This window comes from Diorhabda carinulata, chromosome 4 (genome assembly GCF_026250575.1).
Source record: "Diorhabda carinulata isolate Delta chromosome 4, icDioCari1.1, whole genome shotgun sequence".
Lineage (NCBI taxonomy): Eukaryota > Metazoa > Arthropoda > Insecta > Coleoptera > Chrysomelidae > Diorhabda > Diorhabda carinulata.
The window spans coordinates 14594352-14607575 of record NC_079463.1 but is presented as its reverse complement, the minus strand read 5'-3'; the positions used below and the strand labels follow the sequence as shown (position 1 = coordinate 14607575).

The 13224-nt window shown below is 33.3% G+C and overlaps 1 protein-coding gene across 11 annotated transcripts in view; it reads left to right on the top strand.

Moving 5' to 3' along the window:
* The window catches only part of LOC130893285 (synaptosomal-associated protein 25), a 112122-nt gene that overhangs the window by 9618 nt on the left and 89280 nt on the right, over positions 1-13224 (top strand). The window lies entirely within an intron of this gene.

Below are 13224 nucleotides of genomic sequence, written 5' to 3'. Positions count from 1 at the left end.
ACTGTCTAAATTGACGTGGTTGCTCTGTGTATTGAAATCAACATTTTTCTGCAACATTGTCATAAAATTAACAATATTTTTGGAATATGACGTTATTGCAGGAAATGAGCAATATATGTTTGTTTAATTTTCTAGTTCAATTTAGGTTAATATTTATGTTTCAATTTTTATCAGCTTTTCTTTATTTACTGAAGGATATTCGTACAAAAAACTTGCAGCGTGCAGCTGTTATATTTAAGTGGGAAATCAGGAAGATATTGAAACTAACCTTTAGTTACTTGTAATTAACCCTTACTTTTGCTCTAAATGTTTCTAACGTTTGTGCAAGTTTTATCATAGTATAAAGGACCTCGATCAACCTTTCGAGTATCAGCTCTCGAACTTTTAAAAATATAAAATATTTAGCACTTGGAAATCTCTTATTTAGAAAGCTTTTATGGTTTATTCTTCATTGTACCCAGAGAAAAAATTAAAATTAGACTAAGAAGGAGTCTTCATAAAAGACAACAACACAACTTATTTCGACCCAAACAAGTGTTGAACCCTAAAAAGAAATTTTTTGTTGAATCGCTTCTAAAATTTGAATTATTTCCAATAGTCCAGGAGGAATGGACTCTTAAGTAGTAAGTTATGATGCCGCTAAGTGTAATTTTCAATTCTTTTAACATTCTTTGCTTCGATGTTTGTGAGTCAAATCTCAATCTCTCGACTCAATTTTGATCCTTGATGAATTTAAAACACTTAAAATGGATCCTAATAATCTATTTTGATTAATAAAGCGTGAAAATGCTTATTTTTCACACAAAGACATTTGAGCCTATTACATTTGACACTTACATATGTTTAGGCATAATTTTATTTAGATCCTTTTCTTCCACCAAATTTTTACAACTTTCTTCTGACTGTGGAAAAATATTTCAGAATAAATGAAGTATATAATGAAGGCTGTTAGTTTTGCGGCCACTTTAAAGATTATCGTCATTTAATTTGAATTCACTTTCTAGTAAATCTTTGCTTCGCGATAATATAACAAACATGAAAGTACTACCCCGATGAAGCAAATATGTTGTAATTGTATACTTATTACCTGATAATTTAGTTTGGATAGGAGAGTTCTTGAACAGTCATTTTTTTTGTACTACGACAAGAATTATTTGTTGAATAATTCAAATTTTATAACAGTGTTAAGGATGAACTATTTATTTATCTGATGGTGTTTTGGTGTTATTTAATTATAATCACGCTCAAAATGAATTTTCTCTTCAGGAAATCATTGTTATTCATGGTATTTTAGAAATTTTAAATTATTTCGTATATATAATATTTTTTAATTTACGTATTTTATAAAAAAATACTACTATGAAACTTGCACAAATGCTGTTTAGAAAGAATGTTTCTCTGTGCTGCATGAACCGCACTTTCTCGTTTTCCTGTCCCAGATAAATAACCTTTTTTCAACTAATTAAGCAGAGAGCAGGACTACCGCGTGTCCATGAGGGTGATGTAATATTTTTCTAGCTTCTGATTCAAATGTGTGCGATATGGAATGTTACCAGTATTTTATACAGATATCTGCGAGTTTTTTTTACGTAACTCGTGAGAACACTGATGCAACATTGTTGAATGTATTATTGAATATATAAAAATAAACAATTTTGGGAATTCAAATGAGAATAGGTTTAATGTATTGTGAGTCGTGCCTTTATGGATGATGGTTCATTCATAATATGGTTCATATTAGTTGCTACAAAATTTAGTGTACACAGTAATTTGGAAATGGCAATAATAAATTTTATTAGCGCGGTATAAATAACGTACTTTTGACTTGGTATAGTTTAAATTATGGGTATAAATAAAATAAAATGAAATGAATAATTTATAGAATAAAGTGAAATGAAATAATTTTCTTTTTTTAATGTTAAATTTTGTAATAAATTTGAAACTCCTCAATATTTCCGAAACAGTTGAAGATAAGTATAAGACATAGTACGAGGATATATTGAAAAATTCTTAGCCTAATATAGAACCAAACAAAATTTCAATGTCAAAATATTTTATTACTCAACATATTCTCATCTTAATTTGATACATTTATTAGAGCGAACCTGCAACGTCTCTAGATCTTTCAAAAGAACTGTTTCTTCTTGCTCTGCAAACCAGACCTCCACAGTTTTTATTACCCCCTCGTAGAAAGACAATTTACGACCTTTTAAACTTTTTTTTAGTTGAGGAAAAAGATGATAATCGGACGGAGCCAAATCTGGTGAATAAGGGGGGTGTTCTAGTAATTCAAACCCTAAACCACGAATTTTTTGCATGGCAACATGATATTTGTGTACAGGGGCATTGTCCCGCGAAAACAAAACACCTTTGGATAGTTTTCCGTGTCTTTTCTCTTCACCCGTAGAGTGGTCAGTAATGTGGAATAGTAATCTCCACTTATTGTTCTACCCTTATCCAAAAAATCAATCACGATTACTCCATGGCAATCCCAAAAAACTGAAGTAAGAACTTTTCCTGCAAATTTTTGGACACAAAACTTCTTAGGTCTTGGAGAACCAGAGTGTCGCCATTCCATCGATTATTGCTTTGTTTCTGGATCGTAGGAATATACCCAAGTCTCATCCGTAGTAACAACTCGGTTTGAGAAGTCTACATCGTTTTCAAATCGAGCACAGATCGAAAGCGATGCTTTTAGTCAATATGCAAACATTTGGGGATCCATTTTGCAACAATTTTTCTCATGTCCAAATTAACGTGATGATGATGAACGTATGAAATATTCAGTACTTCATTCGACGGTCTGATAAAATTATACCATGAGCTGCCTCGATATTTTCAGGGATTGACACAAAAATTGATCTTCCTGATCGGTCATCATCTTCAATGGAAAATTTACCTCTTTTGAAGCTTGCAATCCAATATTTCAGGGTCGCATACGAAGAACATGCATGGAACTGGTCTAGGCTAACTAGATGTCAATACATCCTCGTACATAAATTATATCTTGAAATCAAAAAATGAATAATATACAGGGGGATGCATTAAAAATGAAAAAGTGGCCACTGTCACTTGAAACACCTCCTGTTTCCAAGCTTTTTCGCCAATACGCCCTCATTTATTCATAAACGAATTTATTCTATTTTTCTGTTCCACGCCGAATACATTTTTACTTAAACTTATTATTACTTACTTAAACTGTTATTACCCAAAAAATATGAATAGGAGTCAAATTGACAATTTTGTTCCTAGTGAAGAGCGACTTTGCATTATATTTAAACGAGATTTGGTTAGGTTAGTTAAGTCAATTTGCCTCATATCGAATTTTTTTTGGGTCATGAGAGCCAAAATAATAGGTTTACCTAAAAATGTATATCACCTTTTTCTGTAGACTTTTATGAGTTATTTTTTTTAAACTTTTTACTCTAAAATCACTATTTGTCGGAGTTATTTAGTAAAATTGTATTATCTTTGAAAGAGCTGGGGGGCAAAATAAGATTTGTCGGTAATAGTATATTGTGCAACAAGTGGGAAAAGTTTAATTTTTTTCACGAGTGTGGAAGTCTGTGGAATGAACCTGAAGGGCTAGTGTCGCAAATACGCGAGTGAGAAAAGTACTTTCCCCACATGTTGCACACTATACTTTTTCTACATCTGCACAAATTGAAAGAATAAAGGTAATGAAACCTATTTTTATGATTAATAAAACAAAAATAATACTAAAGAATCCTCTTAACTGTTGAATGATTTTTAAAATTGTAGTTGACTCTAAAGTTTTTACAATTTTGTATAGTTGAACCCGGAACGTCATTTATTTATATTAAATTTTCTTTGTTATTAAATGTTAATTTTAGATGTTGAGAGTTGAGTTCATTTACGTTGTATTTTCTGTCTCCATTTCTGTAAAGGGTTCGAGTGGTTTTTCAATGGAGTTGACGATTTTATTAGCAACTTTAATTTTATTTTTAATAGACTCTTCAACGTATCCTTCTGCCACGGTACAGGGTTCCCATCCTCCGTGGCGCTTTAAGGTTAATATGTCCCCTCCTATATTTACTAAAATTGTTGCCGAAGAACGTCTGAAGCAGTGAGCTGTGTATAGATAGAGGTTATCTAATTTTCAAAAAATTACAATTGTCTTAGCCATACTACCGAATTTGTTAATGCCAAATACCTGTCTGGTGTTGGTAATTTGAAAAGAAAAGTTTTCCTGGCAAATCAATCGGTCGAATTCTCCCGTTACTCTTGGCTTTTTGTTTTCGTGTTATCTAATTTCACAAGTAAAGCAGAATTTTAATCCTCGAAACTATCTATTCTTAACTTCCACAATTCCTCTCTACGTCCCTCTACGCCCCTGCCACGCTAATGGAATTTTTCTTATTTAATTTTTCTACTCACTAATTATTATAAAAATCATCATTTTAATTCAAGGAAAGAATAATAAAATTAAATTATAAAAATAGTTCCTTCTAAATAAATTTACCTTTATTAGTAGATATTCCTCGTCTGGAGCCTCGTTTAAAAATCTCTGCAATGGGTCTGATTTTTTGGGGACGTAATTCTCGGACTTTCTTTTCAAAAATGAACGTAATTTCTGATTCGTGGATATATCAATGTTATTTTTTACACTGATAGTACTTCGCAACATTGAATATTGTCACCAAAGTGTAGACGCCTTAAAAGTTTTCGACTCTTCAAAGTATACCAAAAGTACAGTTTCCAAAAAATATTTTATTTGTGTATTTCTTCTCCATTCCATAAATTTCTTGTAGGCTCATTCACACTTTTTTAATATTTCTAAAATTACTTTTTCTGCTCTTTTCGATATCTCGGGCTGGGTATTATCAAAATCGTCACCACTGTCAGTATTCATATTATTTTTATAAATTGTTATAATTATGTCCTACTAAAATAATATTTAATGGAAATTGCGATTTTTATCAAACCACGAATGAAAACTACCTCAAGAATTTAAAAAAACTTGTATAATCTTACAGTTTTATCAACTATTTAAAGTTGATAATAGCCAACTAAGTTTTCGTCGTTTTTTATTGATTTTCGATATAAATGTATGTGGCATGGGCAGAGTATCGTGAGAAATAGTATTTCTCACAGTGTGAGCAACATGTGGTTTCGAAATTAAGTTAGCTATGAGAAATACGTCACTTTTCATAGCAGTTGAAGAAGAGATTATATTCTCTAATGGAAGACAATCTTTAGTAAAAATTCCAGCAAAATTCACATTTTCGAAACTTAATTCAAATTATGTTGCAAAGAACTCTTTTTAATATTAATTACATCGTTCAGCAAGCTGTTCTTGTTTCTTATCCGTAATTTATATTGTTCCATTGTCGTCTTACTGATGTTGGTGTTGTTAGAAAGAAGCTTATTTTTGGATACCATATTTATTATTATTCAAGTAAATATTATTTCCAAGAACCTAAACGTTTGACTATCTACTGTAATATCTAGTACTGGGCTCTAGTAACAAAACTTATACGGGACACATGAGGTTAAATAGTAAATTATGCCGAAAATACAAATTAGTCCATTCTATAAGTTCAAATTGGTATTAATTCGACTTTTGTTTAAGCATTTAGTTTCTACTTCTAAGATAGTTATGTGTCACAACGGTAACGGTGTTTTGTATGAGACTTAACAAAAAAGATACGGCAATACGAAGTAAGATACTAACATAGAGACCGGGTATAGACTGCTGACACAAATAATGTTTTATTTTAGAGTTGAGTTGCTAGTATTAAATAACTCAATTCACTAACTTGCTTTTTAAAAACAATTCATTTAGCAAACTGAGGTTTTAATAATTTAAAGTTAAAGTAGTTATACCAATCTGACTGGCGTACTAGACGAAGATCAAATTGAATGAACGAAGTATTAGTTTTATAGGCTTCTTTATATATTAGTTCTCATCTTATACCATAATAACTATAAAATTAGATAAATATATTTGTGGTTCATTATAATCACATTAATAATAATTAAATTTATTGAATTAATTAAATTAACTTGATGGAGTTAAAGTTGACAATCTATAAAACTGACAGAAATACTAAACACAGCCAAATTTATAGCAACGATTACTTCATGAGGTTAGAGTTCATAATAATAAATAAGTAATTGATGGAGATTCGCCACTATGAAAAGAGTTGTTTTGGATTACTTAACACTAGTAAGAATTTTCGGGATTAACATACGTCTGTTTGTTAATAGTATTTTTATTAAATAAAACGAAATTAAAAATATTCGATTGTAGTTATTTCGTAGTAGTTGGGGATATAATCCAAACTGAGCTATCGAAAGGAACAACTTTCTATTTATAAAATTATAAGGATCAACTCATTCGATCGTCTTTAACGCTGAAAATAGCCCTACACACGCCATTGTTAAAGTGCTTGCACCGCCTCGAAGTCGTCTTTTTCTTAGTAGAATATTGAATTTTTTTTCCTTGTTTACTGTAATGCTAATAAGGGCTAACTGGCCCTTATAAAAGGTTATCTAACTGTCCCACCACTATGAGTTACCCATCAAACGTCAACCGGTACACGTCTCCGTTAACAACAGACAAAAATTCTACTTGAAAATGGACACTAATAATAATACTACTCAAGTGGTCACCCTAGTGCGACAGCGAGAAGTACCCAATGCGCTGAGCATGAGTCAGTCTGCTGTTTCCAGAGTTTACCGTCGTTAGCTCTGAGAAATGCGAGGAGAGGCTGTGATGCTGGACAGTCAGAAAAAGACTTAAGGCAGCTAACCTTGAGCCAAAAAGGCCAGCTACTGGTTTCAAATGAACCCTAGCCCACCGAGCAGCCCGTCTATGATTTGCCAGAGAACACGTTAATTGGACTGACGAACACTAGGACACCATTCTCTTTTCGGACGAAAGCAGAGTATGCCTGCATGGTAGCGATAGAAGAGGACGAGTCTACATAGATCTGGAAAAAGATTCGCGCATTGTTACATAAAAAAACGTGTCTTTTGGAAGAGGATCCAGGATAGTTTTGTGCGGACGTTTCTGTGCCAGTTTCAATAAAACCAAGTTGGTTTTTATTGAAACTGGCAGTGGAGCGGGGCAATTAACGGTGAACCGATACATAGAAGAAATTTAAGGGGATCTCGTCGTCCCTTCGCCAGTTTCATCAGACAGAAACTGTACAATGCCCGTCCGCTTACTGCAGGTTCCGACTTCAGTATTTACAGAATGTTGTAGCTAGAACTCAAATCCTATCGAGTATATATGGGATGATCTTAAGAGAAAAGTTCGGGCTAGAAATCCTGCACCTGTCACGAAATCAGATCCCAAAATGACGGTCACTAAATAATGGAATAGCATTACACAAGATCGAGTAAAGAATCTAGTTCGATCCATGAAAAAGCGTTCCATTTTAACGAATTTAAGCTTGAATTTTCTTTACTGTTAATTATAACTCTTTTCCATTATTCAAAATTTCTTTTCGTTCAATATTTTTTCGTTACTAATAAAATAACTCAATAACAACATAGACAACTCATTATAAAGCTGAAACTGATGCCTTTGAGATGCTAAAATCAGAAAAAGCTAGAGATTTTTAGCTTGAGACTTTTGACCTCGACCGTGCGACTTGAGTAGATATTTGCGCACGAGTATATATCTGACATCTTTGCTTTTTTATGTCCTCATTAATTTCAGATAAAGTATAGAAGGTAATGATACCTGGTTAACACCTTCCAGTAAATACTGTATATTCACATCATTTTTGAATGTATCTGATACAGGTATTGAGTAAAATTATTTATAATATGTACATAAAACGACTAATAATGCAAACACTAGTTTATGGTGGACATTTATTACTTCTATAGTTATCTGTTAAAGTCATTATAGACACCTGTAGCGGAATACAACAAACCGAATATTTACAAATAAATAACCTGAACATAGAGACGATTCGAAGCTTATGTATAACAATAATAGATTGCCATAATTTATTTCATCTTATTTCTGTATTTTTTTATATTTTTTTGTATGGAATACTTAGATAGATAGTTCTCATTTCTAGTTTTCTAATTGACGATAATTCCAAATTACTGTTACATTATCGATATTTTAAGGATTTACTCCAATTGGAATAACAAAACACGAAATTTTCAATCAAATTAAAGCGTTTGCAAATTTTCAATTTTCTCAAATAAATGAAACATAAAATGCTGTAGTCTTTCGAGATTTCGTGAAAAGTCGCAGATACCTGTAAAAACTGAACATCCAATACATAATAGTGCTCTAGTGAAGTGTGATTCAGTGGTAAGCGCTTTAGTGAATGGAGATCCGCTATTTCGTGGCAATTTATTTTGCCTACTGAATAGTAAAACGAACCGATAACGTGTGCTTTAATTATTTATAGGATGGGTTTTTTCTTTCAAATCAAAGGATGTAGGCGTATATCATATGATTACATATTAATTTTTTCAGTTAAAATCGATCAAAAACAGTTGAAAGACTAGTTTGTAACCTAAAAATTTACTAAGTAGAATTGAATATTCAATTTTTTAAAATTATCCGAAAAGATGGAATTACAAATTATGTATTTTTCGAAATTGACCTTTTATATGTCTACAGTAAAAATAAAAAAATAGAATTCACAGTAGTAAATTAAAAAATTTTAAACAGCTTCGATGTTTCTTCGAACATACCAATGATTATCGATCATATTCTTTTGAATACAAATTGATTTTTACTCAATGAACTTTTAATCTTGTTAGTCTCATATAGAAGTTACAAAATTGTTGTACCTCTTTCTGGCATACATTCGTGCCATGTTGCCTGATTTTATACGGAGGTTATCTGAGATAAACAAAACATTTTTATTTCACAACATACTCTCCTTTTAAGTCTATACACTTAGTTCAACGATGCTCTAATATTTTTAAGACTTCCAAATAACAGTTGCTCACATTGACTTTTCCCTGTTTTAATTGCTCGAAAGTGATTATCATCAGAAGAGGTTGTTAACGCGTACGAAAACTCTTATTTTAAGAAGAAACACAAAGTGTATTTTGACCTTAAAGGTTTATAGAAAAATTGTTTCGTTTCTGTTTAAGGTCGAAATCTTTTCAGACTACCCTCGTAAACTATAGTACCATCACCTGATTTTGATTAAACTTAGTATGTGAGTGTGCAGGAAATAAGCTAAATAAATTCGGCACTGCCTAGTGGAGATAAGAGAAAAAATATTTCCAGTGATCTGGACTGGTTTGGTAATTGGTAAAAAGGGGATTATGGGCCACAAGCTTCAAGGTATTCTTTAAAAAAGAGGTTTTTAGACTAAGACTGCAGAGACAAGATCGATACGCATTGAGGGAAACCATGAAACCGAGTGAATTTTGTCTCAAGTTAATAGAAATCACATTCACCGAACAACGTAATTTAACTCAACTTAACCTAAACCTTATCTAATTTAACTGAATCTAACCCAACCTAATCTAATCTGATCCAACCTAACCTTATAAGATGAATCTGACACGTTGACGGATTGGCTCCCATAGTCATATCTTTTTCTGATTAACAATGGTTTATCATTATCATTATCAATGGTTTTTTGGTTTTTTTGTCGGGAAGTGCTCGCTCTTTTGAATCCTCACATGCATGAGGGAGCTCGGCTTGGATTCTAATGTATCTTTTAGGGTTATAAGGGCTCCCAGAATAGCCACACAAATTCAAGAGTTGATTTAAACGAGTTTTAAGAGCTAATATCCAAAGCTACCTATTTAAGTTAGACTAACTCAATCTTAACTAATCAAAACATGAAACTGACACCATTACTATTTTTGATTTGCTCTTAAAGTTTCACAAGGAAGCTATGTGCGGTTAACAATGGTTTATTCAGCTCTATCTGGTTTTTCTCTGGTAGTGCTCGCTCTTTTGTGCCCCCACATGGATGAGGGAGCTCGGCTCGGATTCTAATGTATCTTTCAGTGTTAAAGAGGCTCCCAGGATAAAAACATTAATTCAAGAACTTATTTAAACGTGTATTGGGAGCTTATCTTTAAAGCCCCATATTTCAGTTACGACAGAGTTTCCGCAAGCTGAATCTTTTTGTTAAGTAGGTGATCTCTGGAGGTACAAACGATGGCATCCCCAAAAGCATCGGTTGTTGGTACCAATCCTATGAGCCGTTTATTAGGAATAACATTTTTCGTACTACAGGTACTAATGAAAGCTGAGAAGTTAAGAAATGAAGTCCATGTGGTAAAAATCATTCAATCTTCTTGTTTCATTGATTGTGAGATTGTATACTTAGCGATATTGGTATTCAGTAATTTTTTTTAATCTGCTACAATGCATATAATTATAGTAAACTGTAAAAAACTGAGAAAATGATATGTGATCAATTTTATTTTAACAATATTATCAGAACAAATAATAAAAAACCCATCCTTATGTAAAAATATCTATGTTGTGGTAGCGGTAGCCCTGCAGTGTGGCTGTGTTTGTGCTGTGTCTTTATTATGATTTAGAAATGTATTACTCACACACATGCACTTTCGCACACACACACTAGCCTACTGAAAAATTTATACAATAAACAAACAGCCACTACCATGACATACAATATATATTTCTATAAATGTACCAATAAATTAAAATAATTGAACAATTGGATGAAAATTTATTGCCCAAGAATTTTCAAAATCATAATTGAAACATGTTTAAAACGCTTGTAATTGATGTACAAAATGTATGTGGAATATTTGACGAACTGGAAAACTGCTTCAAAATAACCAATGTTCGAATAACTTTTTTAACACGATATCCATATGAGGTTTTTTTATAAGAAAAAACCTGCTATGAATACGATAAATTTCTGAACGAAATGTACAGATTTTATCCTAATAAAAAGGATATTTCACACCCGAACGAATACTAAAATTGAGTCAGAATTTCCTGGATCGTTTTCGCGATATTTGAAACATTGACCTAGAAAATTTTCAATCGATTACAATGGGTGAATGCAATTTTAGGATTACCGCAAGAATTACGTGCAACTATATCGTGGACTGTTGCATGAAAATTGTCGGTTTACAAATCTTCACGGTCTGGCCGCTATTATTATTACGTTTTTCTGACAATTGGTTTGACAATTGAGTAATGAGACTTTGCATGGAACAACGAGACTTCTACTGTATAATGGAGTAACCTTTGTATATCTGTACATATTTTTCCGTCTGCGTACTATCGCAAATTCTCTCTCAGCAGTGTGTTATAGTCTGGGAGCCAGCTGCATATTTTGAATAGTCATTCCGTTTTCACCCAATTCTGCTTGTCCTGACAGAACTCACCTTGGGAGTGAACGTAATGATCTTCAGCTGGCAAGGTAGCGCCGGATTCGTTTGATCCAGGTGTAATTACAAAAATAAAACATTCAGCCGGTAACTCACGGGTAGAAAGGATTTCTGTTATGCGATCAACGCTGATACCTATTTACCTACGCGTGTGCACTCATAACCTACCATAATATTAAATTTGAGCCATCCCGGAATGAGTTGAATTTACGGAGTTTATTACACCTGGATCATACGGACCCGGCGCTACCTTGCCAGCTGACGGTCCTTACGTTCACTCCTAAGGCGATTTCTGTGAGAACAAGCAGAATTGGGTGGAACGGAATGACTATTCAAAATATGCAGCTCGCTCCCGGACTATTATTGGTACGAATCTGAGAAGTATCCACGGTATTACATGCCATCCACGGTGCGTGAAATTTTGTTGCGTGGTGATGAAATGGTGTAGATGTCGGAATATAGTCGAAAAAGACACAAAAGTCGGAACAATCATTACAAGACTTTTAGGATCAGAAACCTGTTCCACAAACTATTGGAGACTTCGTACCATTTTATTACGAACATGAGACTCGTAAAGAAAAAAACACCTGGAAATCAATGATGCAGCTAAGGAACGGTCAATTTAATTTTATTGAATTTAAAATCAAATGAAGTCTCTTTTTCAACCGAACAACTTTAGACTTTGAATCTCCAGTTTTATTACTTACACAATTCTTCAGTTTTTAGACTTTATTGAATTTTTAATTGTAAGCACTATTCAATATAAAGATATATACCAAATATTAGTTGCAACTTGCTTTGATCAGAACAACCTATCAGGAAATTTTCAGAATTTTTTTATCTTCGTAATAGTCTTTCAATTAGTTCTCAATTTTTTCCCAACATTCTAATAAAACTGTTTAATCATGCATTTTTTTTCGAATGAGATCAATCCCAGGTTTCTATGTTAATCCGTTTCAAAGATGTTGATTTTTTTCCGTTATTTGGAAATTCGGCCCCACTGTGCGCTGCAGTACCATAAGCGGTATGGCGGACGAATTGGGCATCAACGTAGGCGGTATTAAGCAAATAATTCATCATCGACTCAGTAAAATTTCAGCCAGATTAGTGCCAAGAATTCTGGATTTCGTGCGGAAATTCACACGAGAAGTATACACGCGTCTCATGCAGCGATATGGAGAGGAAAGAGAAAATTTATTGCATCTAATATTCACCACAGACGAGTTAGGTGATTTTCTCACTGAACAACCAACTGTAAACGCGCAGTATTATAATAACCTAAAAATCACGACGAAACCTGTCTACAGATCAATTCGACGCGATATTCCAATCCGTAGCGCCAGACCGCATACATCTCGGCTTACGACGGAAACGTTAAATGAATCGGGTTGGGAAACACTGGAACACTCCCTTTATAGTCCCGATTTGTCGCCATATGACTATTATTTATTTGGTTCATTGAAAGAGGCACTTAGCGGACTGCAATTCGAAGGCAATGCAGAGGTAGAATCTTTCGTGTGAAAATGGTTACGTGACAAGCCGAGAGATTTTCACGCAAAAGGCATTCGAAAGCTTCTGGGAAGGTAGCAAAAATGTGTAGAGTGTGACGGAGACTATCTAGGAAATGTCTAAAAAATATCAGCTTTGTAACTTTCTTAAAGCAAAATTTCGATTTATATTTGAAGCACACTCGTAATGTTTCGTTGGTATATAATGTTCAAAGAGAGTGAAATCGTGGATGAAGAAATGCAGTATAGACACCGGTCGAGATGCGCACTGGCACGAACACACAGCATATACGCGATTTAATTGGCAAATATCGTCAATTAACGGTTGGAATAATGGCAGACGAAGTAAATATCAACCGCTTAACTCTCAGGTAGA